At 36.3% G+C, this 26,763-nt stretch overlaps 1 protein-coding gene across 1 annotated transcript in view; it reads left to right on the top strand.

Annotated features, from left to right (window-relative positions):
- The window catches only part of LOC145292290 (ADAM 17-like protease), a 371,483-nt gene that overhangs the window by 180,291 nt on the left and 164,429 nt on the right, over positions 1-26,763 (top strand). The gene's annotated exons all lie outside the window — the stretch shown is intronic.

Below are 26,763 nucleotides of genomic sequence, written 5' to 3'. Positions count from 1 at the left end.
CTACAATATTTTAAGATATAAATTTATTATATTTTTTACTAGAATATCTGGTCGTTTTCTTTTCCAGTTTTAACAACTAGTCCTTCACTTTTCCATATATAAGCTTAACCATATTATTTTTCATGCTCACATTTTTCTATTCTAATTTAGGATACTTATTGTGAGAACTCTTAATTTAGAATTGAGTTAACTTTATAACATAGTCTCCGATATAATAACAGGTACAATGTTTATGCTTTGATATCTATATGTAAAAATATCTATTTGTTTGTAAGTAATTCTACGGAAAGGAATCTCTATCTTCATAAAGTTATGTATGTTTATATGTACACGATTCACCCCAACGCCTTCAAAAAGATGTGTGGTCTAAGCAACAATAATAAATGCAGGTTCTGTAGCACTGAGGTTGAGAGTGTGGGATACCTGATTTCTGGTTGCAAAGTCCTACTTGGAGACGGTTATTATACAGATCGCCATAACGGAGTTTGCAAATACCTTCACTGGAAGATATGTAAGAAACTCAACATTCAGTGTAGTAAAAAATCCTGGGAACATATATCCGAACGAACAGTTGGGAATGACAACTACACTATTCACTATGACTACATAATCCCTACTGCTACATATCTAGAAAACGCAGCTGTTAAACCAGATATAGTGATTTGGGACAGAGCAAACAAAAAAGTGACCGTAATAGAGGTCAGTGTACCCAATGATACAGGGCTTAACAGAGTTGAGAGGGAAAAGATAACAAAGTATCAAGGACGTATGTATGATATGAAACGAAATTGGAAATTAAAAGACGTTTCAATTATACTAGTCATCATAGGAGCAACTGGGCTTATGAAAAAGAACTTTAAAAAGTACATAGCAAGCATACCCGGTAAACCAAGTGCAAGTGAAATACAAACGATTGAAACGATTGCACTGAAAGGGACGGCTAGAATCCTGAAAAGATCTCTTGGTTGGACTCACTAAAATAGGGGTAAATGTCAGACATCTGGTTGGATGTCTCATCCCCTAGAAGAAAAAGTTTAAGAAAAATGAAAAAAAAAAAAATAGACTGATGATTATAAATTTGAGAAAGGGTCATAATGTGGACTACATTTTGTTTAATTTACGTTAATTTACTGCGGTGGTGGTGGAAATCATTCATAAAAATTCAGATACCTTCGATTTTTGCGAAATTTTGACAACAAGTATTAGATATCTCTATATAAATAAAATGAACTCATTTTTTCCCGTCTGATTTTGACATTAATAGGATTAAAAATCAAGATATTTCATGCAAATATAATATGCACAAACGGCAGAACAATATCTGAGGTGTGTTATAGGCTTATTATTTCTCAAATTCCTCGATAATCTTAGATTTCTATAGTTTTTCTGCTGAGAAGTCACGGCCAAAATCGGTTAAGATCAATGGAAGTGGTAAAATATTTTCTCTCTAATAAATTCCTCCTCCCCCTGCCACCACTTAACACCGTTTGGGGATCGTTCACAAGGAACAGCTGAGAAGAGAACACCGGTTTGGCTTCGTAGTTCTTTCATGTGAAGTTATTTAAAATCACTAAACTAAGCTGCAGTGCTCTGTGGCGTAGTGGTTAGCGTGCTGGACAATTCACATTATATTTTCACGTTCGCGCCGATCTACCGTAGTCGGGGTTTTTTTTTTTCCTAAACAACTGTAATGGACTTTTCTTGGTGGCCTAACTGTTAACGTTGCAGATGTTTGTTTTTTTTTTCACACTTTATTTTCCTACTTTTACTCATGACTCCGGGTTTGATCCTTCCTACTTACCTACCATAACATTTTTTAAAACTCCCCCCCCCGTCCCGGAAACAAACACTCGGGCAACGCCGGGTACCCCCGCTAGTCAATTAATAAATCTTTCCCAAATTTCGGTGTCTTTGGAATATTAGTATTTTAAAGACTCCTTAAGGAGCATAACATGGACCCAACCTCCGATTTGTAAATTCAAATATATAAGATTTGCATTAAATTTTAGTCATAGACATTTGAGACTAATTGAGGTTAGAATTATATTCGTTGAATTTTAATCTCTTCTCCAAACCCCTTTAGCTTAAGTCTTACATTTTAGACATTTTCTAATATCACAATCATAACGGATTTTCATCAAAAATATAGATTTGAGACAAGGTTTCCTATCACTATATATTGATTTAAATCTAAATAAGGGAACATAAAAGTTGTGCAACTGATTTTACGGATCTTTCTTTTATTTCCCTATATATGGAAGTGAACGTTAGCATCAGCAACAGCTCAAGTAAGCATTAGTATTTTGTTTTGTTCCAAATGAATGTGTATATAAAGTGTGTGTAAGTCAGAAACCAATAAAAAGAACTGTAACATCCGACAGACTATCATTACTATTAAAATCAAACTGCTACTATTAAACAAAAAAAAAAAAACAAAAAAAAGAAACAAATACAATTTTTATACAAAAGCATCTGAAATCTTTATAATGCTGGTATCCTGAACCTCAGTGGATTTATTAGAGAGAACCACTGAGGATTTCTGTAATGTTTCGCCTTTTCTTTTGTCAGTTTCAGTTTTGAGACTATTCTGCTTCTCTTTTATTTCCTGCAGATTCAAGCTATTTATTTTGCTATTCTATAGAATATATAATTATAGATTTGGGATTAATTGAATTACTCATAATTAATTTATGCTAAAGTATAGTTTTCCAATTTGCTCATTGAAAGTGGAAATTTTCGATGTGCCTTTGAATGTTGCATAGGCAGATATACACACATTCTCTTTCTCCCCGGTCTCTCTCTCTCTCTCCACCCCCCTCTCTCTCTCTCCACACATATATATACTAGCAGGCTACCAGGCGTTGTCCGGGGAATCTTTCATTTTTCGCCTCTATATATGACGTTATATATGACGTCATAGAGATGACGTCATGTATGACATCAGCTAGTTTTGAGATGTCTTTAAATAAGGTTTAAAGAGTTGTCTCAAAACCACCCAGAGGTATGAGTTACCAGATGAAATCAATACCTTGGTTGAACCAGTAGTTCGATTTTTATAACAAAACGTAACTTTGTTTACTTTAATTTTTTTTTTTTTAGGAGTCACCGCTTATCAAGGCCCAGAGGCCATTCGAGGATAAAGCTTAATGAGTGCAGACAATAGTCTGTGGGAAAAAATTCATAGTAATCATTAGTAGTGGAAATTTGGTAAATTAGATTACTTAAGGGGACAGCTCATCAAGAACGTGTTTATATTGGACTTGAAGACAACCATATCATAGTCAGTTGGAAAACAAGAAAACGGAGCAGAGTTCTACAGGCGTGCAGTTCTAAGAAAGAAACTTTGTTCATGGAATCTACGTTTAAGTTTAAGCACAGATAAAGGGTGGGGGGAAATTATTGATAGTGATTTCAGCTAGAGGAGTGTTTTTCGTGAAAGTCAGCCAAGGGGGGGGACCATAGATTGGAGTTCAGATGAGTACTTGCCATGAAAATACTGATTAAGCAGAGACAGGCTCGCAATGCTCTTCTGTGGGAAAGAGGTTGTAGGGAAAGGAAAAGGGCATCCCCCACTAGGGTACAAAGTTTATTTTGAACACTGTCAAGGCTAGATAAGGTCTTTCAAGCAGCTCCTGTACAGATGTGGCAACAGTATACCTTGGATGTACTTTACTCTTATACAAGTAGAGAATTGCATCAGCAGTGCGATATCTACTGGAGAGGTAGAATGATCCCACGATTTTTCCAGCAGCCTTGGCAATAGATGTGATGTACATTCTCCATCTCAGATCAGGAGTAAAGGTCAAACCTAGAAGCTTGTAAAAACATGAGAAAAGCCATTCATTCAATTCATGCCAGATGGAGATCAGAGCGTTGATGATGGAAAGATAGAAGCTTGGTTTTCGATGATAAAATAAACCAGTCAACTCTTTCCCCATTGTACCACGTGATCAAGATCAGAGGAGAGATGATCAGAAAAAACTTGGTCGTTTACAGCCTTTGGAGTGTTGCCATAGATTGGAGTGTCGTCAGCATAAATGTCTATGAATGATCTTAGGATTTGATTTGGAAAATTATGGATGTAGATCAGGAAGAGAGTTTGGCCCAGAAAGGACCCCTGAGAAACTCCAGCATTAATACTGTGAGTTTCTTTCTGCCAATCAACTACTACTCTTATGAACCTATCAGAAAGAAATGATTTAATAATCGAAAAGTCATTTCCAGCTATATCATAGCTGTAGATTTTGTGGAGTAGACCTTTATGTCATACCCTATCAAAGCTCTTTGATATGTCAAGGGTAATTGCCTTAGAAAGAAAGGAAGAGATTCGCTAATTCTATGAGATATAACTGTTAGCACATCTGCTGTAGATTTAACAGAACAGAAACCATATTAGATCTCACTGAGGAGCTTATTTTTGCTAAGCTGTTTGACTACTTCTGTTTTTAACACATATTCCCGCAACTTACTCATGACACACAGGAGAATGATTGGTGTGAATGAGGAGGAAGATAATCGATCACCTTAATTTTTAAATATAGAACATACAGATGAGGTTTTCCAGGGTGTTGGGAAGCAATTCTCCTTAAGACAATGCTTAAACAGCTTTGTAAGTATAGGAGCTAGTTCTGGTTGAAGCTTTTTCAGCACTATAATAGGAATGCCGTCAGGGCCAGTTGGCTTCCTGAAATCGAGGTTCTTGATTAGTTTGGCAACATCATGCATAGATATCTGTATGTCGCATAGCCTGTTTTCAGATGCAGGAGGAAATACAGGGGTGGGGCTTGGCGGTCCTGATCGCATAGGGTAGAATTAGCTGCAAAGTTTGCAAGAGTTTGGCTTTGTCGAATACTGACGAGATTACCTCAGGTTCATTGATGATGGTTGGGATAGAGAAAACACTTCTATTTACAACCATGTTTGTTATTTGCAAAAATTGGTGGGGAACTGCTGCTCAGCTACTTTGGAATTGATGGACTAAGCATGCAACTTCCTCGCGTTCTGTTACAATATTTTGGGGCTATAATGGGGTAGTTATTTAAATGCTGCCCACCTCAGCATTATTTGGCACAAGGCCTGGAAAGTGGGAACCCCGCAGGCTCCCCTAAAGGAGGGGCACTCCTGCAATTTTAAAAATTGCCTGAGTAACCCCGTCGGCATTCCCCGGTCAGGGCGCCTCAGGCAGCAAGCAATAAACTTGCCCCACCGGAAAGCCCGGTGGCAAGGCCTGGGAGGGTGGACCTCCTAGGTATTACCCAGGCGGTGTACCTCAGTCCAACAGGTGCTGGGCCGGTTCCCGGCCCCTCACCTGAAAACAGAAACGACCCCGACTTCATTGAAAAGAATGCAACTGTCTTTGCGGAATTAATACAGTGTTTAGATGACTGAAGTCTATCACTGGTAATGAGAGAAGCCCTGGACGACGTCTGCAAAGCATTAAACATATTGAGAGAGCATTATTTATCGAAAGGAAACCCCAAAATTATTTCTTTATACACTGAACTGACCTAATCACAAGAGTTTCCAATGTGCATACAGGACTCAAAATAGCGACTACATTAAAAATGTAGAGAGCTCTGTTAGCAAACATACATTTTTTATTTTCGTGTACATTTGATGCGTCAACAAGCAATAATAATTTTCTTGTCGATTGTGGGGCCGCGGCACATGTGATTACAAAGGAATCTGATTTTACCAATTTTGATCCCAACTTTAAGCCACAAAATCATTTTGTAGAACTAGCTGACGGGAGTCGAGTCAATGATATCGTTTTAAAAAGAGGCAATGCGAAAATCTCGCTAAAGAATAAAGGTGAACTGTGTTTCTGTATTCTAGAAAACGCTCTTCTAATCCAAAAATTTAAACAAAATATATTTTCTGTGCAAGCTGCCACAAAACAAGGTGCAAATATAAACTTTAGCCCCAATAAATCAAAACTGGTATATCCGAATGGAACTGTATTCGGCATTAAAGAAAATAGAAGACTATATTATTTAAATAGCGTAGTCCCATCAAAAACCGCCTACCATGATCTACAGACATGGCATAAAATTCTTGGACACTGCAATATTCCTGATATCAAAAAGTTGCCGACTGTAGTTGATGGAATGCAAATACAAACTATCAAAGCAAGATACCAGAAAAAAACATCCTATCAATGGTGCATTGTGACTTGAACGGCCCCATAGAACAGATGGCCAGAGAACATTATAGATATGTGTTGAATTTCGTAGATGACCATTCAGGTTTAATAATGGTTTATTTTTTAAAGAATAAATCTGATACCCTGCTAGTAACTAAGAAATATCTAGCCGACATGCCCCCCTACGGTGAAATCAAGTGCATTCGCTCTGACAACGGTACTGAATTTACCAATAAAGACTTTGAATGTTTACTAATTAACCATCATATCAGGCATGAAACATCAGCTCCTAGATCGCCACACCAAAACGGGACTGCTGAACGTGTGTGGCGGACACTTTTTGAAATGGCAAGATGCCTACTCATTGAATCAAAACTCCCTAAAAACCTCTGGACGTATGCACTTATGGCGGCAGCCTATATACGCAACAGGTGTTTTAACAAAACATTATCTAAAACTCCATATGAATCTTTCTGCGGTAAAAAAAAAACCCAAATTTAAGCAGAATGCATATATTTGGTTCAACTTGCTTCGCATATATAGAGAAAAAGAGTAAATTGAATATTAAAGCTGACAGAGGTATATTTCTTGGATACGATAAAAACAGTCCAGCCAATTTAATATTTTTTCCCGAAAAAAAATAAAATAAAAAGAATCCGGTGTGTAAAATTCAGACACGTTTAATTTTACAGACGAAAATCCGTCATATGAAGAGGATGAAATTATATTACCTCAAATAATTAGAACAAACGAAAATAATAAAAATGACGGAGACGAGAGTGTCCATGATGATGATGATAAAGTCGAAAGATATCCCAAAAGAAATAGAAGACGACCCGATTTTTTTGTGGTCGACAATGTAAAAGATTATCAAATCGACTATTGCTATTCAATGGAAAATGCGCCAAAAAGCTTCAACGAAGCAATTAATTCAGAACATTGTAAAGAATGGAAAATTCCCATGAAAAAGGAAATAGATGCCTTAACCAAAAATGATACCTATACGGTAGTGCCTCTCCCAAGAGATAAACATGTTATTTCTACCAGATGGTTCTTTACAAAAAAGAGTACAGCATCAGGCGTAGAACAGTACAAAGCAAGATTTGTTGCTAAGGGGTGCTCTCAGGTTTACGGTAAAGAATACTTTTCTACGTTTTCGCCGACCACAAACCTAACGACAATCAGAGTTTTACTGCAAGTCGCATCACAATATGACCTAAACATCCATCAAATGGACGTAAAAAATGCTTATTTGAATGCCCCAATAGACTGTGAAATTTATATTACCCCTCCAGAGGGATTTATAATGAAAAATAAAAATAGCGTGTGGCGATTAACAAGTCATTAGATGGTCTAAAGCAGAGTGCTCAGTGTTGGAACACAGTATTCCATGATTATATTATTAAACAACAATTTAGACAATACGCTGTAGACCCCTGTTTATATACCCAACACAAAGACGATAAAATACTGATTTTGGCTTTGTGGGTCGATGATATTTTAATCGCATCAACTTCTGACATAATGTTAACTGATGTTAAGAACAAATTAAGTAAAAGATTCAAAATGACCGATCTTGGCAAAATATTCTGATTTCTGGGGATAGAATTTACTCAAAGCAAAGGACTTGTTACGATGACTCAATCGAGGTACATCGACAAAATACTATTAAAATTTGGAATGGAAGAGTGCAAGAGAAGCTCTACACCGGTCGAAAATGATATTAATAAAAATATACACAAAGAATCTGAAATAATAGATGACACACAATATCGCGAAATTATAGGTAGTCTTATATATTTAATGACTGCAACCAGGCCCGACATATGCTATACAGTAATGAAACTGTCACAAAAATTATCACGACCGACAATGAAGGATTTAAACAGAGCTAAACAAGTCCTACGTTATTTAAAAGGAACTAAGGGGCAGAATTTAGTATTTAGAAAATCAAGAAATCGAAGGTTTTTCGGATTCAGACTGGACAAACGAAGAAGATCGCAGGAATGTATCTGGATATTGTTTTAGACTCTCAGAAAATGGGCCTATTATTTCATGGAAATCTAAAAAGCAATAGATTGTATCTCTCTACGTGTGAAGCAGAATTTATCGCGATCACACACACGACCCAGGAAGCACTATACCTTAAAAATATCCTGAAGACTATTTTAGAGCCAGAATTGATTACAAGCCCCGTGGTAATTAATTGTGATAATCAAGCCAGTATAGTCTTAGCACAGAGCACGGATGATCAACCAAAGATCTAGGCATATGGATATAAAATGCCATTTCGTAGAAAACGAGAGATCTAGGCATATGGATATAAATGCCATTTCGTAGAAAACGAGATAGAAAAGGAATCCATTATTTTGAATTACATATCATCAGAACGAAATATCGCTGATGTATTTACGAAACCGGCAACACGGATAAAGCTACAACGTTTTTTCTCAAAACTTGTAGGTGAATTCGACTGAATAATTTTTTTTCTCTTTCACTGCCCTGTATGTATATAGATTTCTATATATTAAAAATACAGACCAGCGAAGTTCCACTTATGAGAAGACTCTTACTTTTTTGCATGAATATCAGCGGAAAACCCTAGGGGTAATGCTCAGAGTATATAGATTTCTATATATCAAAAAAAAAAAAATGGTCCTGGACAAGACGTTAAACTCTATCCATTTTATTTGTATTAACACTTTAACCTACTAATGCGTAACTAATACTTTTGCTGAAAAAAAAAATAAATAAATAAATAAATCTTTAATTTTCCTTTTTAGATATTTGAACACAATTAAAAATGGCGTCTTTTTAAATGCTAAAATTCTAAGATCCAAATGATTTCTAATTTTTGTTATGTCTAAGTAAATATAAAAATATATATTTATTTTTGAGCAGAACAAACACAAGGGACTTCCCCATTATAAAAAAAATAGGGAGGATGTTGCAATATTTTGGAGCTATAATGGGGTATATATTTAATTGCCGCCCACATCGGCAATATTTGGCACAAGGCCTGGAAAGTGGGATACCCGCAGGCTCCCCTAAAGGAGGGGCATTCCTGCAATTTTAAAAATTACCTGAGTAACCCCGTCGGCATTCCCCGGTCGGGGCGCCTCAGGCAGCAAGCAATAAACTTGCCCCACCGGAAAGCCCGGTGGCAAGGCCTGGGAGGGTGGACCTCCTAGGTATTACCCAGGCGGTGTACCTCAGTCCAACAGGTGCTGGGCCGGTTTCCGGCCCCTCACCTGTTGGGCTGAGTGTCAAGTGACGAATCCTTGACTGGTACTACCCTGTCTACCTGCAGCCGAAGCCGCTAGGAGACACACCCCATCATAAGAGACTATAATGAGGGTATGATTCCACACAGTCGGACGATTCTATTTATAAAAGATGCTGCTAAGAACTGACGAATCAAATTAACTACGTTCTGCTACCAACCAATCAGGAACCAGAATTGCTTCATAAATATTAAACCTTGTCTGGAGCAATTTCACATGTTCTTTCCTGGGTTTCGACACGGTAAGAATATTTTGTTCTGTGGAACTGTCTACTACAAACAAGTCCCCTCCCAGGACTTGTGTGTGATAGCGAACCATCTGAAATTGTTTTGAAACTCAAAATGGCTTACACTTAACCTTTTACAGTGTTTGCTGGCAATCTTGAAGGCGGCGTTAGTCTTAGTACATCTATTATGTTGGAAGCAATAGAAATAGTAAATTCTCTGCGCAATTGCTTCAGCATGTTCTGAAAAGAACCACGACTGGCTGGTAAGTTTTTGCTCAAAACCTTTTGGAGGGTATGAAGCGGTCTATACCTACAATTAACCATTTTACCAGGACTGATACTATGGAGGACACGTTCTTTTTAAGCATGGAATGCAGAGGTAGATCTGATATAAATGTTCGAAAGTTATCCCAGTCAGCCGGAAAGTATCAATATACTGCATCATGGAGTGGTATGTCGGAGGACTTATTACATTTTGTTTTTATCTTAACTGAGACAACCGAGTGGTCGAAAGATTCTAATCGGGACAGAACAGAAAATGAATATAGCTCAGGGCAAGTTGTGAGAAAAATGTCTAGGAAACCAGCATACTGACCATCAGTGTTAGACACAAGGGCGAATAAAATAATATCCTCCTTTTTTTATGGAGCACTATTAAATTCAATGGGTTTTTTTCTTACTTTTAGATTCCTTTAATTTGGAATCTATCTATCTATCTATCTATCTATCTATCTATCTATATATATATATATACACAGGCGGCAAAAAGAAAGTCTGCACTTGTAATTCTTTCAAAAACTGCAAATTTAAGCTAAATTTAATATAATAGTTTAAACAAACTATACCTCATTTGATTGGCCATTTTTTTCTTCTATAATTTTACCTGTTCATATTTGACTTTTAATTAAAATATTCTAGTGTTCACGTCAATTTAAAAAAATAACTTCAAATTGAGATGGCAAAAAGAAAGTCCGCACAATGGAAAATTGTTGTTTAGATGTTACTTTAGGACATTAATACAACACAAATACAACAGGAACACAATGAACTAGTTAATATTGAGTAGCATATCCCTTCTGCAATTTGACAGCCTGCAATCTTTTGAGAATTCCTTGAATTATACTGTAGCAATACTCCGGGAAAACGGCAGTCCACTTTTCTAGAATTTTTGTCCAAAGTTCTTCCAAATTTGAAATTTTATCATTGCGTAGCTATTGCTTGATGTAATGCCATACGTTTTCGATAGGATTGAAGTCTGGAGATTGTGTAGGTCAATCCAAACACGGAATATCATGCTCTTCCATGAACCTCTTGACATTGCCAGCTGTGTGAATGGGAGCACAATCCTGCGTGAGGATGGGATTATCATCGAAATTCCGACCAAAGTAGGGTAGAAAATGCTCATTCAACATAATAATGTACTTGGTCGAATTAATTCGACCTTGCAAGCGAACTATAGGCCCTGGACCATTAGTACTAATAATGCCCCACACCAAAACTGAACCTCCATCACCTTGCAGCGTTGAAACTGAGCACTTAGGATTAAATTCTTCGTCTTTCCTCTGACGGACGTACTGCCTACCATCACTGCCTAACTTATTGAACTTGCTTTTTTGTCGATAAAAAGCAATTTTTACCCATATGAAGAGTCATGATCTTCATTGCATCTGACGAAAATCAAACGGTGCTTTCTGTTCTTCATAGAGATTATTGGCTTGCATCTTGCAACATATCCTCGTAAATTAAATTACTTTTATCTGTTCTTGACACTAGAAGGAGAGCACTTTTTAACAAGATTGCACTGTTGTTAGATTTGGGAAGCCGTTTAAAATCTGTTTCTTAGGCTCTGGATATTGATAGCATTGTCTTCCCTGTTAGAATAAACTCTAGTAGGACCAGATTTAGAGGCATCACGAACACTGGCAGTGTTTTGGTGCCTTTGCACAGTCTTTTGTACCGAGTTCTCATCACATTTCAATCTGCGGCCGATTTTATGATTGGATAAACCAGAAAGGTGGAGATTAATGAGCTCCTGACGATCACTAAGAGAAAGTCGTGGCATAAGGATTAATTGTTACATTGTATAAGCTAGAGCAACAACAATTACGATTAGAGATGCTTTGTTGCTGGTGGATATTTTAAACTGATTTAGTGACGATAATGTAAGCTGGTTTTAAGTGTAGTAATAACTACAGACTTTCTCTTTGCCTCCTCAATTTGAAGTTATATTTTTAAATTGACGTGAACACTAGAATATTTCAATTAAATTCAAATATGAACAGGTAAAATTATAAAGGCGAATCAAATGAGGTATAGGTTGTTTAAACAGTTACATTAAATTTAGCTTAAATTTGCCGTTTTTGAAAAAAATTACAAGTGCGGACTTTCTTTTTGCTGGCACGTTCTATATATATATGAACAGGCAACAATTATAGCATGTTGACTTAAAATAAAATTTTTTTGCCACAATGATGGTTAAATAGGGTCCAATTTTACTCATTTTGCATTAAATACTAATCCATAATAATCCCTACCTTTGCATAAACGGATACCATAGTACTTAGTTCGATCTCCTTTGTTATAACAAAGGTCAATACAAAATTTCAGCCAGATTGGCTAAGTAGTTTTCAAGAAAACGGAGGACGAGTAAACAAACTCGGAGACTAAAAGAAATGTAATATAGATACGTATACGACATGCATCACTTAATATACGACAGTCCCCGGAAAATGTTATATAAATATGGATAACATTCAACTACATTCGAAATTCCAAATTTTATTCACCTTTTTCTCTATTTCTTTCAACATGTAAAAAAATTCCTATTTTTACAGCACCTATACTGTTATGTAGAACCAATCAGTTATTTATATGTCAATACTGAATATATCTATCGTATACTCCTCAGAAATAAAAATTTAATTATCTTAAATTTGGGCAGAACATTCATCAAGCCGAAAAAATAACATCGTGTGTTTCGTTGTGGGTGCCTTGTTCAAATTTTATATGTATACATTTTATATTAATATATATATTTATATAGTAACTGATTTTTCTGTCAGTGTGAAAAGGGTGTGGTGACTAGCAGTTTGTTTTTACCCTGCATTCTTCAGACTGTGTTGGCATCAACAGAAATGTCTTACGTCTAGGGTTATAATCAGGATTCGGTTCTGGGGGGTTCGGAAATGAGTGAGTCACTCTCTCGACAACAGCACGTTTCTGCCCTCTTCTTTTCCAATCAACCACACCTGGCCTCTCGCCACCAATGTCACACCGCACAATCCGAACGTCAGCAATACAAAATTCTTTTCAAGAGAAGATGTTCACGACTCTTTTTTTTTCTTCTTTTCTAACCATATACCCCACATTATGTATCTGTTTTTGTATTTTAGATTGAAGACCACTAAATCTAAAAACATGAAAGCTTAAAATTGCCAGTAACCATGCACTGTTTATTATGACAGAGAAATTCATTTGTCTATATATGCAACAAAACGAGTCTGTAAACATCTATTCATTGTTTTCTGATTAAAGATCAAACTCTCTAATCTCAGTTGTTCAAACGCCAGCGTTATTTATTACAGTTTTTGCGTCAATTACAACTGAAGTATTAAGAAAAGAAGAATCCAGTTCTACTTAGGATTTAACAACTAGAAAACAGTGAACAAGGGCAACTCGAGGGCAAAGGTTAAAATGGCGGAAAAAGATAGATGGGTAATAAGACAGAAAGTGAGATAGAAGTTCTAATATAAAGACGTTACACGACTTATCTAACTTCTATTTAGTTTATATAGCCCTTAGGCAACGCCTGGTAGTCCTGCATTTATTCCACATGTGCGGTACGTACAAACCATGCTTCTCACAGAGATGTGATGACGCATGTAACAAACATATCATGACTCTGAAAAGATTCGTCTTGTAAAATGAAAATTACTAATTCGTTTATTTCGCTCCAAACTTAACAGTTTGCACAAATGATGTATGCACACACGCGTGCGCATGCGCTTCTAATTCATTCAAACTAAGCGCAAAACTATCAGAATGAAAACTGTGTCGAATTTGGAGTCGTTAAAAATTAATTAACAGCTGAAATAATTAAAAAAAAAAAAAAGCTGAAAATGATTACTCAACTATCAAAACTAAAAGACCTTACAAAAATAATGCATAAATTTCAACTAAAATGTTTACAAACGATTTCAACTTTTAATTAGTTCAAAGAATAAGAGAGAAAATGCTTATTAATTTTGGAATACAATTTTAAAATTATAGAAAATAATAAAAACTTTTCACTTTCTGATACGACATGCAAGAAAATTAATGGTTTTCTTTGGTTTAGATGTACAAATTATGCGAGAAAAATTTACTTTTGTTTGTCTTTAAACGTTGATTAATTACTTTCCATTGTAAAGAGAAACTTATGCCTTTCTTATAATGAAATATCCAAGTGTATGAATATATATATATATATATATATATATATATATATATATATGAGAGAGAGAGAGAGAGGGGAGTGATGAAAAATATATGCATGTGCATAAAATTCTGTTTAGCTTAATTGCCATATATTTTCATAACTTATTACAGAGTTCTACTTATGTATTGAGCACTTTTGAAGTAAATACTGGAAATCGATACATGAAATATTATATCTACTCATAAAATACTGAAATAATATATATATTGTTATAAGAAAAGACTACACTCCCCTTCACTTTATGTCATAATAAATGTATGTATTATCAAGCAGACACTCCATTCCCCAACCCACACCCGTCGAGCAGCGACGATTGAAAACCAATTCGAAATAGACAACCCACCCCAACTTCTTTTTATTCCACCCACGCAAAGGAAGTCACCAAGACAATATTCCCCGCCCCATCCCATAGCCTTGCGAGGAGCTTGCAAATGTGAACGGATGTGAGCCAGACAGAAACCCCAACCCATACCCATCTCAGAAGGAAACACATAAGTAGAAGACTTCAGCGGGAAATTCAGTTGTGCTGCTGCAAGCGATGAAGACACTTTGTGAAATCATCGCTCCTGAGAAAATGGAGTTGAACACCAGCGTAGAAAGTCGCAGAGCTGAATAAAATACAGCCCACTCAAACCGGATCGCCAACGAACAGAAAAGGGAAATCAACTCAAAGCTTGGATTTACCTTGGCCGAATATTATTCTTGGAGATGAATATCCCTCCAATGGAAGACTATATACCGAAAATCACGCGTCAGGAATAATGTTGAAAAAAAAAACGGTGATGAAGGAAAGAAAGGACATATACGTTAACAACGCACACTCGTCGGGAATGGATAATCACTAACAGAGCTAAGTATCCTCCAATTTTCATTCTCCCCAATTCGCTACACCCAATCTCATGTCCTTATGTTCAAATGATATTCTTGCTATACATAAATTGACTTATTGCCATGCCTAAAGGAAGACAAAAACAGATTACTGTCTGAACAATAGCTGTGACTCGATTTTTCGTTCAAAAAAAGGGTGAGGAGGAAAGAGACAATACGTCTCCATGAATAAACCTTATTATCGCTCGCGCCCCTCTCTAGTACGTTTATACCCGAATGTGTCATTGTCATTCTTATTACATTATTCTAATTATTAACTGTGAGTGTCATTAAGGTGTTTCATGACGATAATGCGGGTTCGAACTTCGGCAAGTGCCATTTGGTTGTGATATCATTACAACCGGCACACTGCATATCTTCTTTTATTTTATAACGTGCGTTTGGGAGGAGAATTTCCCCTTGAAATTCCTTATCCCGGGCTACCAGCACATGGGATTTCCATCCGGGATCCACATATGCGTCAAACCCCTGGGCTAGTCCCCAAAACCGTTACAATATATATATATATATATATATATATATATATATATATATATATATATATATATATAAAGAACACAATTTAAATTATACTTTATATGGATTTATTGTTCGACAGGATACTCAAATAAGATATATTAAGATTTCCTTAATTTGTGAAGTTTCAAAGAAATGCGTTCTTCGCATCATTTGGCTTGTAAACTTAATTTTTATTTCTTGAAATATATTATATATTTAGAATGTGAGGGACTATATAATTATTTCCACAGACAAACCACGCTGCAGTTCACAAGCGCCATGACAGCCAACAAACTGGAAGTCCAAGACTCAAGCTCGCCTTCATGTGGTCTCATCGGTTAAAAAAAACAGGAGAAATATCAGTGCTTCCATATGAAAAGACTCATAACGAATAGAATATTTTCGATTGCAATTTATGGAACAAATCGTAAATTGGCAAAGCAATTTATGATTTGCAAGTTGTGAACAGAATTTAGGCAGACAACACTAAAGCATACAAATGCCAAACTTGGTTAGATTAAGCTTAGGTTAAAAACATTTTAGCCACTCATCCCTATAAAAATATAGTTGACAAAATTCTTAAAAACAGAAACAAAAGAAATAGTTTATTCACTTACTAATTTAAAGAAAATTATTAAATTTATTCTTAAAAATGAGGACGTCTCCTTAACCTTCAGGACAGCATAATCACGTTGACATACTGGTTCTATTTAGACAACCGACGTTAAGTAACGTTGAGTTTGGCTAGTACCAAATTATTGACTATTTAGGAATACTACATGCTGTACGTAGGACGTCATCACTTCCGATAGCTCATACATGCCACCTAGCATCTAACTATCTCAATACTGTCCTGCCACTTGAGCAGGTTGATTAGGACTAGAGAGTGAGGTTGGCTTTTCACAAGCCAGCATCACTTGAAACAAACGCCCAGCCCGAGTCATCAGATGGTCTTCGTCCTTTATTTGAAAATGAGACCATTTTCACTTATTAATTTTTTGTTCCCCTCTCCTTTCTGTATATGACGAGATCCCTGGCGACACCAGATGATCTTGCTTTTCAAATAGAGGAAGAGAAGATGAGAGAGGATGAGGTATGGTTAGGGGGCCATGCTGACACTTGGTCGAGGAAAAAGAGATGTTTATGAGATCCCTGTCCACCAGAAGAAATAAAATATTTCAATCGGAAAAAAAAATAATAAATATGATAATGAGATTCTCGAGTTGGCAGAAAAAAAAACAATACAGGGTCGTTTTCTGGTTTAGGTTAGAACAACAATTTAAATTATTAAAGAACCAATGTTCTGTTGAAAGGTACGTGGGGGGATGCGGTCTCACTGAGCGACATCTATAGGAAGTTAGGGCCAGGAAAAAGGAAAAAGGGTCGCCAGCCGAAAATGTTTGACTCAGATGACGAATCACTCATGGAAATAAATAGTTATCGCTTAAAAACCTCAGTGCAGGTGGGGGTTGAGGTCTGGTAGAGATAAGCTCTAAGAGAAAAGAAAGAATAACTCCAGAAAGGTGGAAGGGGACTTTCTGATTGGATAAAAACGATTGGCTTTTTAGAGTTAGAGTCCTTTTTTTTACTGACTGGCATCGAGACGTCCACATCGCTCTCACCCCGCCTGGGGGGGGGGCGAAACCTCATAAAAGCTAAGTTGAAAAGCTCTTGTTCTTAGCTGGGAAATTAATTAGAGGAACTTAACCTGGATCATGAAGCTTGGATCAAAGAACTCGACTATAAACAAGTGTAAGACGATTTATGAATAATTTTTTTTTCGTTATATAAAAATGTCCCAGAGTTTTCCCTTGTTTCTCGATTGCCGGCCTGCATGAAGATGCAGTTTATTTCAGGTATGCCCTGACGCCAGATAATGAAAGAAATAGACTGGATCCAGCACGAAGCCAGAGTGACGGCCGAAATCGACAATGTTGCCACACGGACTTAGGGTCATGCACATTTCGCATGCCCTGAGAAGCAGAAAGAGATTTTCCAGTGACAAGTGAGAGTCTGGTCGCCCTTGAGGGGTCCACCACTAGACAAGTAAGAATGTAGCCCTGCTGGGTTGCATCTATGGTCCTGTGAGCTGAGAGCGACGAACACGGCCAGAAGTACATCACAAGTATGCTCATGTGAACCAGGATAGCGACGGATGCGGCCCGGCCCTCGGACAGAGAGGGTGTTAGGGTTATATGTATCTTTGTTTTTATTCACTATGGGTTACATCTATGTCAGATATTTTTTATTCTTTTTCACCCTCAAAGAAGGCATACCGCCACTCGGAACGTCAGGGGTTACTATTTACGATCCTGTCATGCACGAAAATGTGGGGAGTTGAGAAGCGACAAGTCTGTTCACATCACAGTTAGACGTCTGCAGATTAATACAGTCAGGGAAGAAGGAAACATGGAGGGTATTCAAAAGTCTAGCAGTCTAAGGGAAGTAACTATTAGACTAGAAAGCTTTCCACCATCCAAGGACCTCAACAGTTAAGTAGTTGGATTTTGCCGGGGGTATGTACATCAAGAAGAAAAAGTGCTATGCGTTCATTTTAACAGAACCTTTTAACAGGAGCACATTCAAAGTTGAATATATAATGCCCTATACGAGCTACATGTAAATAAGAAATGAAACATGTAACAAAGATAATATATATATATATATATATATATATATATATATATATATATATATATATATCAGAAAAAACAGTTTTGCATACAAAGAAATGAGCCAATTGAGCTATATTGAACAGATAGATCATCTAGTATATATTTTAGTTAGCTGAAAATAACAGGAAATGGGACAGTTAACAGAGGCCAGTTCGCGAAACCAGGTTAAAATTATATAAGCTGAGCGAATGTATTATAAAAGTATCTGGCGTTATGTGGCTTAAAAAAAAGAGTTGGAAGGACGCAAAAGCGTTGAATGTGCAATGACATGGGCCGACATGATATAACTAATAAGTGATTTTCCTATCTCTGTCTCTCTCTTCCAATTGCCAATGATTTGGGATGAAAATCATGCAGAATAAATGAATTGCATCTCCCATTAGATTTGTGTCAAGTTAATCTTTTTAAACCTATAAATAACGAACATTACAGGATAAGCATTCTCTAGAAGTATTATAGCAAAAGCATGCGGAGAAACACCTGCATATAATGTATGAATAATCATTGTGTAATTCAATATTTCTGTAATGATGGCGACAACTTTAGTACTGCATGTATAATATAAGGTTGAGTATGCAACATTGCAAGGAATTATTTTAAACCGTCCTGGAAACGCTTCCACGTTTACTGTTTATATGGTAAGCAAGTATAATAATTGCTGTGTTAAACCACCATATCAAACAGGAAATGAGACAGCTAAGAAGTCAATTCACTGAAACCGGGTTGAAAATTACATAGGCTGTGGGAATTATTATAAACGCAACTGACGTCACGTTGCTTAAAAAGAAATTGTGATAGCAAACGGCACACCGTTTGAAAACATGCAATGTTTTGTATAATAATATAGGCTAGCAAGATATAACTAATCAGTGATTACAATTTATCTTCTCTGTCTCTCTTTTTCTCATGGGTCAGTGATTTGTAATAAAGATTATGGCACATTTAACCATAAGAGCTGCATAAAGGTAGGCTTTTAAAGGTATAAATAAAAAACTTTAAGTATAAGATAGGCGTGTATTGCAAAAGTTTCACCAAATGAACAAAATAGGTTCATTTTCAAATTGGTTTCAAGCAAAAATAAAGAAATAAAATAATACCAATGATAAGGAAAGCGTACAAAGTTAGCGAGAAAATGAAATTATTGCATGAAAAAAAAATGTCATTTGGCAATTTAAAGGCTTCAGATATCATTTTCTTTCTCTTATAAACACGAACGGCTCTTCTGTGTAGAATAGGATTAAAGTAGAAATATGACCTCTTTTTCTCTCAATTCGTAGCTTATCTCTTCCATGACGTTTTTTTTTATTTCTCCATAAAGGTAGTCAACCACCGACATAAAAAGTGCATTCATAGTGATAAGGAAGAAGTCAAATACTTTGATAATAATATAGTTATTCGATCAAAGAACTCCTATACATACTCACACACTGTCTAAGTTATAAGAAAGATGCAATCTGTTTTTATGGTCTGTAAGGGAGGTAGATAATCCTATTCAAGATTTTCCTTTTTCAGCTGCTAATCACTCTTGTTATTTACACTGTTATACATGTATTAACTCCAAAAATCCCATTCATTCTTTGAATGTGACCAAACCAATGAAGTCTCTACTTCTGTGCGCATCTCCTACTGTCAAGGTTTAATCTTCGTCTGACGTCATCAAAACTAAGCCTGTCTTTCAGACACAGTACACATCTCTTCTATATTTCTCATATGATTTCTCTCTATAAAATATATATCCTCAATCCTCACAGGTCAGGTTTCACTCGAATACAGTGTTACATTGCGTACTATAAAATGGCCCTGAGGTGGATTTTAGCTGAGAGGTGGGGAATAGACAAAGGAAGAGGAAATAGCTTAGAATAAACAAAGAAATTGGAAATATCTTACAATCAACAATAGATAAGAAGTAGCAAACAATAACAATAGAAACCTACAGGTAAAACAGGGAAAGGCAGAGTGCTGAGAGGGAGGAATAGACAAAGGGATAGGAAATGGATTAGAATAAATAAAGAAAGAGGAAATATCCTACAATCAACAATAGATAGGAAGTAGCAAACAATAACAATAGACATCTACTGGTAAAACAGGGAAGGGCAGCTTCCGGTAGCCAGGGTGGGGTGGGCGACCTGAGATACCAAGACAGAGGAGACAGTCAGTTGACAACGAGATGCCTGTCGCTGCGGATGGAAGTTGAACAGTTATAGAGTTGACAACTAGATGCCCATGACAGCGGATGGGAGTTGATAACGACTATAGTTGAACAGTTATAGAGTTGACTGTGAAATAGAGACGTGGACAATTTTAGAGTTGACTGTGAAACAGAGATAGCCGAATGTAACATCAAGAGAACGGGGAGAAGACACACACACACACTCACAAGTCCAACAGTCAATTTATATGTGAACATTGGCGTTTGTGTTTTTCCTTTCTTTGTTCATATTTCTATTTTGTGAACCGCGTGTGTTCCCACCGACAGTCGCCACCAAGAAAATGATGATCCAGTCATAAGAGGAATAGTTGAACGAAAAATCCACGGTACACAACGTTGGGAGTCGGCGATCTGTCGTGGGGCGCACGTCGGGTTACACTGAGAAGATCTTCTTAATGATAGAAAAAATGATTTAATGTGTTAAAAGCTTTCTTAAAAGAAATATCAAAAAGACTCAACTTATCTCTCCGGTCTAAACCATGTAGGTTTAAATTAGAGTTATCGGAGTGATAGCATCTTCTAGAAAATGTTCTGTCTTTACATTACATTACAATTGAATTCATCCATCAGTTGCCTTACATACTCTGAGCTATAAGTTTTTGCATATACCACTATTTTGTCAATTCAAGTCTTATTAGTTGGTCCTAACTGACATATACCAGACATTCGCCTACTATCTCAGACATGCTAACAGAGAGATTTTTTTAATATTCTAACCATCTCTTTCAGTGCAATTGCACTTGGTTCACCTGATATATTTGACAGGTAGTTTTTGAAATCCTTTTTTATAACTGCAGTTGTTCTTATAATTATTGTAATTATGTTTATCTGTCTAAGATTCCAGGGTTTTTTTTAATATGTTTCTATATGTACCGTGAAAGACGGGTGATATGTGAAGTCATATCGAACTGAAAATAAACTAAAATGTTGTTCACAGTAACTGTGATTAATTTCCTGCGAGACGGTAAATCAACTTTCAATATCAGACGTAAATTTTGAATATGATTTTTTCCAATCTGGTTTATTCTGAAATTTATTCTGCGGCAAATTTCAATTACTTGTTCGTGTGTTAGACATTTTGTCTCTCTGGAGATTATAAACCTCTTCTTTGTCTGTATTTATAATTTTCATGATACTTATGTTTTTTTTTGTTTTTTGTTTTTTGGGTTTTTTTTTTTTGATAATAGTATGAAAATTGCATCTTTCCACAAACTTAAACGGAACACAACTATCTATGTTTTGTATACTAACATGCATGTTTGCACCTACGTTATCAGCTTTCACGCCAATTAAAAATGTGTTCGGCAAAGATGAAAACAATTATTATTATCTGATGTCACTGCATAAAAATTTTTGCTTTTACACGTCTTGCATCACTAGTTCCAAAATCAAATAAAACGTTATAAATAACACATCACTCAATAAATACCGAACTTATTCTAATAAAACATTAACTTTCCGTTGTCAAGATCGTAAGAAAAACGGTTGGATCATTCTACTGCTCCAGTAGATATCTCTCTGCCGATGCAATCCTCTATCGGCATAAGAGCCAAGTACATCCTAAAATGGAATACAGTTGCCACATCTGGGCAAGAACTGCTCGTCACGTCCTATCCTGCCTTGATAAATTTCAGAACCAACTTTAAAACCTAGTAGGTGATGCCCTTTTCTCTTCTCTGCAACTTCTTTACAACAGAAGAGACGTTGCGAGCCTATCTCAGCCCTATCTTTATTCTTATGGAAAGTGCTCGTCTAAGCTCCAATCTATAGTTCCTCCTTGCCAAACTTTCACAAAAAACACTCGCCTAGCTACAACCACTACGAACAATTTCCCCTCACTCTCCATCTGTGCCTAAATCTGAACACAGCTTCCATGAACAAAGCTTCTTTACTTAGACTGCCCACCTGTGGAACGCTGTTTCACTGGCCTGCTTCCCAACCGACTACAATATGGTAGCCTTCAAGTCCAATGTAAACAAGTTTTTGTTGAGCCATCCTGTAGTATTGGAAATCCCAGCTTAAATGCTATCTAGGTAGTTGTAGAAATAACAAGTTATGTAGGTATATTTTCGATTCCCATCAGCGAGTTTAGTGGGTTCACAGAAAGTTAGATTTGACATCCGTCAAACTCAAGTCACCTTTTGTCAACCTAGTTAGATGCACCGGAAATTAGGGGTGACGTGCACCAGAAATTAGGGGTAACGGGAATTGTGGTCGTAGGTTTCCGGTTGACGACCACGTGGGCTAGAGTTGGTCTTGGGCAGCAGAGAATGTAGACGGGAAATCTTGGGTCTCCGACAATCATAGGTTCCAGATATAGGCTTACCTTGTAATAAAAGAATTGAAGCTTCAAATCCATCTTGTGTTATCAATGCGTCTGTCTGCAGCAGTCACCACTCCCCATGAGATGGCAGCCCAGCGACAAGAAGATATCATCCACTGGACAAGGCAAGCAGGTATGTACACATTATATATTTGCGCATACATGTTGAGACCCTTCAAGGCAAGAAACTGTAAGAACTAAGAGCACACACGCACATATAAGTAAGAACGTTGTAAGAACACAGAGACTTTAAAAGTACCCTTATTAGTAAAAGTAAAAGTAACAAAAACGTTTAATAAGTAGAAGTAAATAAATAAATAATAAACAGGATGCAAAACAATTTTGGAACAATCCCCTTAAACAATCTAAATTCTACTTAATCTAATGATTACTACACTACCACCTTACATTTATTGACCCTTATCCTCGAGTGGCATCGGACCTTAATATGTGATGATTTCTCTGTAAAAAGAAAGGCAAAATTCAGCTTTATTTATCAACATAATCGTCTTCTATGTCGATACAGTTTCCGATATCACTTATTCATTTGAGCAAAATCCCTTTAATCTATGACATTCTTTTGAGGTCTCCAAATAGCCAATAGTTTCTTGAGGCGAGATCTGAATAATAGAATGGATTCAAAAGCAATCTTTAGTACAATTTATGTAGTTTCGTTATTATCACATTCGACTTGGGGCATTGCCTTAGTGAAAAAGTACTTTTTTCTTCTTCATTTGTGACCTTTGTTTTTAGCAACTTTTCCATTAAATGCTTCAGAAAATGCTATATGATACTCGCTATTGATAGTTCTAGCTTTGTCAAGGAAATCGATGGAAAATATACGCTGTGCATCCAAAAAATATAGAGGCCAAAGCCTTGTCTGCTGATGTTTGCATCTTTGGTCATTTTGAACGGATTTCACCCGCTCTTATCCACTGAATTGGTTGCCGATTTGATTCCAGAGTGAAGTGGTTGGTCCATGTTTCTTCCTTTTTGTTTTGTAGAAACAGTTGCAAACAATATTTTGAATAATGAACACTTGTTTTTGATTAGTTGTGACACATGAAACTAATTTTAAACACAGCTTTGTCATTGAGAAATATTTATGCAAAATTCTGAATAAGGATATCTTCAACTCCTGTGCTGTCTTACACAACATCAATTTACGATTGGCTTAAACGAATTTCGAGACATTTTTTATGCTTCTGGAACAAATGCCGAATTTAAGTGACCTGAGCTTTCAGCGTCATTTGTCTTTACGACCATGTTTAAAGTCGGCATATCACTTTTTGACAGTTTTTTTTTTCCTGATGGAGCAAAGTGCTAATTACAATTATCTAACTATTGCTTTGCTTGAACAGTACTTTTTTCATCAGAAAGTAATGCTTTCTCAACACACAATTTTTTTTATTAATTTGAAACAACAGTAGCTTCACTTGATTTGCAAACTAACAGTCTCATAAGGGTCAGCTTTAACACGTGCAATATGAAGGCTAGTACTTTATAAAAATCATCTGGATTTTTAGTTAGTGGTGCTACATTTTATGTCAGGTACAGGACCTATTGAATGATGTGTTAAAATTCTGTCAGTGTTGATTTAGAAGCAACATTCGTCGTTATTAAAGGATATTTACCTGGGAATTACTTTTATGATTAGGTTGGTTGGTTGGTTGTTTTTGTTTTACGGCATATCAACCCTTTTCGGGTTATTTAGTGCCGAATCCAAAGATTTTGAAGAAAAATTTTTTAATAGAATATATTTGTTGTTTTCAAGTCGGTTTCTATTTAATCCATAGTTCGAACCCTAACAGGTACTACCACTCCGGATCAGAGTGGACCTGAGAGCAATGGTAATTAAAGGATGGCTCCACACTCCCAAAAGCCCACAAGCTGGGGCCTCACCACTGGATATAGTTTAAGGTCATATCCAGGACCCCCATTGAGGGACTTTTACCCTCTGCAGGGGGGCAGTTGGTGTATTCTAATGCCCCACCGACAGGGCCTTTATGATTAGGAAAACAAGACTATTTATTTTAAAATGTTTTAAATTGTTGCGATAAATGAACGAATTAATATGTTAAAAAGTTCCTTTTATTTATTTAAAAATATATTTAGCTAACAATCTTTCCTGCATTGGCTGGGTTCAAAACCAGCTTTGAAATCTAATAGGCGAAGTCCTCTTCTCTGTCCTGCCTTCTTTTTCTTAGAAGTAGCAAGTGTATCACTGACATATTGTTATTTTCATGGCTAGTGCTCAACTAAGCATCTATCTGTGCCTCATCATCCACAGAACATTCACAGCAGACACTCTTTCAGCAACAACTAGACTTTAAACGGCCATGTCAACAATTTACCTTATTATTTATCTGTGCCTAAAGGTAAACGTTTTTTTGTTTTTTTTACCTAGAACTGTGCTTTTTAAGGAACACAATACTGTGGGGCTGCTTACCAACTGACTATAACATGGCCGTTTTAAAGTCTAACGTGAATAAGTTCCTGCTGAGCTGTCCACTTAAATAAAGAAACACTACTCAAGTTTTACATCAGCGATAATCACCTGATGTTCATTAACCCTTATGCCTGAGTGGCTTTTAGGCCTTGATTAGCGGTAACGACCCTGCCGCCCTTAGTAAAAAAAGAATAATGAGAAGATATTAGATATGCATCTGCGGAATTTCCATAGGGCTCCTGCTAGTTACTATTATGAATGACTACTACTACTACTACTACTACTACTACTTATACTTCATCAACATCATCATCATCAAGTTCTTTACATTTTAAATAAACATCCAATTCACCTTATAAACTGAAAAAAAATATCTATTCATATAAACCAAACCCCTTTATGCTTTGAATAGAACCAATTCCTGGGTTTGTTTTAGAAAGATCAGTTTTGAAGACCAAAATAACTGGACGCAGTTTTCTTTCTAATGGCAGCTGGTCACATTCCTCGGTGCATAGAGGAGCCAAAATAACATTTTGAAAAGAAAAATCCCCAAAACAAAGAATCGAGACTGACTGATAAACAGACATACTAATTCTATTGAATTGAGGGATTATTTTCAGAGATAAATCCATCCCCCTTCTCTATCTCTCCTTCTCTCTCTTTCGTTGTTTTATTCTTTGTAGAAGCGCTTGAAAAGGCAGATGCTTTTAGCATTTTTATATTGGTTTATAAGAAATGGCAGAGAGGGTCGTGAGAACGCATTGCATTTTGAGCTCATGAAAAAAAAAATATCTTGATTGATTGGAGTACAGTTTTATTTATTTGACTTATTTGTGCAGACAAAGTTTTTATTACCAACTCGATAACATATGTTTTTTGTATCTAGGCTATTAACTAGTTGCAATGCAAGCCTAATTGTAACTTCATAATCAATAACTTTCTTTTAAAACCAATGAAAATGTACTGAACAATTCAAAAAATAAATAATAAATAAATAATAAGTAAACTTGTATCAATATACGGTTATTCGATATCGATCACTTGATAAATAATGAAAGGTACAAAATTTTAATCTATTACTAAGAGAAATTTAGTACCTTTCTGTCTGAATCAGAAATTCCATTTATACTTTTACTACTCATCTTCTTATCTATAAATAATGGAGATTTCGTATCTGTCTGTTTGAAATCGAAACTCTATATTTCTATTGCCAATCTTCTTGTTGCATTTATTTTTTGTGGACTGTTATTCTCATCTTCATAGTTGTTATTATTTCACCACGTTTCGGCCAACTCATCCTCTGGCCTTCTTCAGGTGGTTAACTGGGACGGGATAGGAATGCTGAGTCTTGTAACTGTATCCTCAGTAATTACTGCCTTCCATAGTTGTTGTTGTCTCACCACGTTTTGGACAACTACTCCTCTGGACTGCTTTGGGTAGGGTTGAAACGGCTATTTTAGACAACCTGGAACCATAGAGACTCAACGCCTCTATCCAATGCGTCACGGGCCCCGATGGGCGATCAAGGTTGGATTTTATGGCCTTATAAATCCAAATTCGTGTTCTCATCTGATCTTTCATTATCGGCTCTG

Source organism: Euprymna scolopes, chromosome 13 (genome assembly GCF_053919585.1).
Source record: "Euprymna scolopes isolate OS-2025 chromosome 13, ASM5391958v1, whole genome shotgun sequence".
In the NCBI taxonomy this organism is placed as follows: domain Eukaryota; kingdom Metazoa; phylum Mollusca; class Cephalopoda; order Sepiida; family Sepiolidae; genus Euprymna; species Euprymna scolopes.
The sequence above is the reverse complement of the archived record's forward strand: the minus strand, read 5'-3'. Positions and strand labels throughout refer to the sequence as shown.